The 3,952-nt window shown below is 49.8% G+C and overlaps 1 pseudogene; it reads left to right on the plus strand.

Moving 5' to 3' along the window:
* Positions 1–2,362: 2,362 nt before the first annotated feature.
* LOC107522879 (large ribosomal subunit protein uL15-like) lies at positions 2,363–2,860 on the plus strand (annotated as a pseudogene).
* Positions 2,861–3,952: the final 1,092 nt, after the last annotated feature.

Below are 3,952 nucleotides of genomic sequence, written 5' to 3' on the forward strand. Positions count from 1 at the left end.
ACTACCACCTGGCCTCAGTACTATAAATTTCAATAAGCCAGAACTAAACAAATGAGCTCAAAAGAACTGATGTCCTTATCAGGCTCAGAAAATAGAAAAATTAAAACCCACTAAGGTTTGTAACAGGATGACCCCACCTAGCCTGTCAATCATTTGACTTTGTTTGGAGCATGTAGCGATCATGGGGCACTTGGGGACTTTGAGTGACAGTGGTGGAGGGAGCAGGAGCCTTCATAGTGGAGCAGGAGGTCCTGGAGTGGGAATGTCACCGAGATAGAGCAGGGGCCTAGGAGTAAGGAGACTTCACAGCAATGGAGCAAGGGATCCTGGGAACAGAAGTCTTCATAAAGATGGAGAGGAGTGAGTGCAGGCTTATGTGCAGCTGTTCAGCATGGGCACAGCCACAGTGTTTGCTTCAGAAACAGCCTCTGCAGCTTCAACTGAAAGCAGGAAGAGCTGAGGTTCTGTCTTAGTGCTGCAGCTCCAGACACCTGGTCCCTTGTAGCTGCTGTGGACCTCCCAGGCCATGAATCCTGAGTTCAGAACCCTGGGGTGGTCCTAAATAATACATAACATCTGCTTGAGGGCCAGAGTAGGGGGGTGGTGGGGGTGGGGGAGGGAAGGCCCTGGAGTGCCCAGGGTGGTGAGGATCAGCAGAAGGGACCCAGAACCAGGGCGCCCCCTGAGACAGTCAGCAGCTGTGGGCTCCAGACTGACTCTACAGGACAGGAAGTGGCCTAGTGGTGGAGTACAGGGCCTGCAGGTGTTAAGATCCCAAGTTCAGTTTCTAGCATGTGAGTCAGAGAAGCCACTTGTGTTCTGCTGCCCCCTCATCCACGCTGAGCCGGGGCCAGTTGGGAGAGTATTCCTTCTGTTACTCCTCACAAGTGTCATGGGATTGACACTCAGGGTCACAGACTTGGACCCTGTGTGGACAGAGGTACTCCATGTGGAAACCCCTGCCTGGCCCTCTTGACCCCCGCCATCTGGGACCCTAATCCCTCTCTCTCCTCTTTTTGATATCTGAATGAGACTTAGCAAAACAAACAAAACAAAACAGAGAAGATGTGAGTGTAAGATTTACATAAGTGTTAAAAAAGTAGCCTGGGGGGGTGCTGAGTGGTAGCACACTGGGTTAAGTGTACATGGCGCAAAGTGCAAGGATGGGAGCAAGGATCCTGGTTCGAGCCCCAGGCTCCCCACCTGTAGGAGGGTCGATTCACAAGCAGTGAAGCAGGTCTGCAGGTGTCTTTCTCTCCCCCTTTCTGTCTTCCCCTTCTCTCTTGATTTCTCTCTGTCCTATCCAGCAATAGCAATAACAACAATAATACAATAACAACAACAACAAAATAGACAAAACAGATACCAGGAGCAGTGGATTCAGAGTGCAGGCACTGAGCCCCAGTGATAACCCCGTAGGGGAAAAAAAACTAGGCTGGACTGAGAGCACCCCATATGTCACAGAAGCTAGTGACAGGTGCTTTGCTCACATCCAGCTCACCCTGGCCCAGGGGCTGGCTCAGACTCTCTTGTGCACACAATAATGCATGGGCATGGCTGGCACATGGCAAAGGACAGCCTGGGAGCAGATGCAGCCAGCAGGGTGGTCTTACACCTGTGCTGACTGCCTGAAGCCCAGCAGGTGGCCTCTTGCATGTTGTGTCCCTTGCGTGACTGGTGATCCTCTTGACCAGACTCTCTGCTTGTGGTGGCACTGCCGCTGCCTGAGGTGGGCACTAGACCCTTCTGAGAACTGTGGTGGCCACTCTTTCCTTTTTATTTTATTTGATATGACAGAGAGAAATTGAGAGGAAAGGGAGAGACAGAAAGGGAGGGAGAGACAGAGAGACACCTGTAGACTTGATTCATCACTCGTGAAGCATCCCTCCTTGTCGTTAAAGTTCGGGGCTCCAACAGGCCGGGCTAGCTTCACGGCAGTAAACAGAGACTCGTGGACACACGGCTGGGCCAGGAAGCTTTATTTCTTTATTCACGAACAATGATTCATAAACTAACCCAAACCAATCACCACACAGATCTGTCCTGCATCCTTCTCCTCCTGCGGCCGTGCCAAGAACTCTCGAACTTCGCAGCATAGGGGGCGGGGGAGAAAGAGAGGTGCGAAACTAGCAGGGGCTAAACCACATCTCCCTGCGGGGGAGAGCGAGACCAAACCAATGTAAAGCATGGCAAATGGGGAGCAGGGACTCAAACTGGGACCTGCATAGTAGAGTGTGCCACCTGGTATGGTGTATCACCACCTGTGTGCCACCACCTGGCTCCTTTTTTTTATGATTTTATGGCTCAGGTTTTTTTCTTTCTTTTTAAATTTTTTTCTAGCTCTTTCCTTTCAGCTGCTGACATGCCATCCATACTCAGGAAGGCCCAGAAACTTCGAGGACACGTGAGCCACACCACGGCCACATCGGCGAGCACCAGAAACACCCTGTGTTGTTGTCGTTATTGTATTATTGTTGTTATTGTATTATTGTATTATTGTTGGAGGCTGTGGTAAAGCTGGTGGCATGCATCACCATAGGATCAACTTCGACAAGTATCACCCAGGTTACTTTGGGAAAGTTGGTATGTGACATTACCACTTAAAGAGGAATCAGAGTTTCTGTCCAACTGTCAGCCCGGATAAACTGTGGACCCTGGTCAGTGAGCAGACATGGGTAAATGCTGCCAGAAACAAAACTTCCGCTGCCCCCATCATCGATGTGGTGCGGCCGGGCTACTACAAGTCCTGGGGAAGGGAAAGCTCCCAAAGCAGCCTGTCGCTATGAAGGCCAAATTCTTCAGTAGAAGAGCTGAGGAGGAGGTTAAAGGTGTTGGAGGAGCCTGTGTCCTGGTTGCCTGAAACCACACAGGAAGGTTCATTAGATGAGTTTTTAAATGTTAAAAAAAATCTGTTTTTTTATTAGATAGGATATGATATAGAGAAATTGAGAGAGGAGTGGAGATAGAGAGGGAGAGAGACAGATAGACACCTATAGCCCAGCTTCATCACTTGTGAAGTATCCTCCCTGCAGGTGGGGAACAGGCGCTTGAACCCGGATCCTGAGGGTGGTCCTAAATAATATATCATATCTGCTTGAGGGCCAGAGGGGGGTGGGGGTGGGGAAGGGGAGGCCCTGGAGTGCCCAGGGTGGTGAGGATCAGCAGAAGGAACCCCAGGACCAGGGCACCCCCTGAGACAGCCAGCAGCTGTGGGCTCCAGACGGGCAGGAAGTGGCCCAGTGATGGAGCACAGGAGGAACACAGCTCAGCTGAGTGCACCACAGCCCAGTTAATTCTCTTTGTAAAATTTTATTTAGCAGGGACCAGGCAGTGGCACATTTGGTTAAGTGTACATGCTAGAGAACCTTGTGCAATAACCTTTGTCTAAGCCACTGATCCCCACCTGCAGGGGGGAATCTTCATGAGCTGTGAAGCAGATATGCAGGTGTCTCTCTGCTTTCTATCTCCCTTACCCTTCAATTTTTCCCCCTGTCATATCAAAATAAGTAACTAAAGTTAGAAAACAGCAACAAAGAGCAACAAAAGGGAATAAATAAATAGTAAAAAACAGCAAAAGAAATGAAAAATTGCAGTTTTCTAAAACATTTACTTAGCAACTTTATAATAATATAAGCTTCAGGAGCATGGTTTCACAGTGCACTGGACCCTCCACCAGAGTTCTAGTGCCCTCACCCCAGGGGAAGCCTCCACTCATGCCACCTTCTCATAGCAGCCATAGTTTTCAGACTCCAAGAGACTGTTTGAAAACTCAGTTTTATATTTATTTCCCCCGGTTCTCCTGTAGACACCATAAATAGAAATGTCATGGGAGGAAGCAAAACTCAGGGCCGGGTGGTGGCGCACCTGGCTGAGTGCACATGTTACAGTGCGCAAGGACCCAGGTTTGAGCCCCCAGTCTCCACTAGCAGGGAAAGCTTCACAAGTGGTGATG

This window comes from Erinaceus europaeus, chromosome 3 (genome assembly GCF_950295315.1).
Source record: "Erinaceus europaeus chromosome 3, mEriEur2.1, whole genome shotgun sequence".
NCBI lineage: Eukaryota > Metazoa > Chordata > Mammalia > Eulipotyphla > Erinaceidae > Erinaceus > Erinaceus europaeus.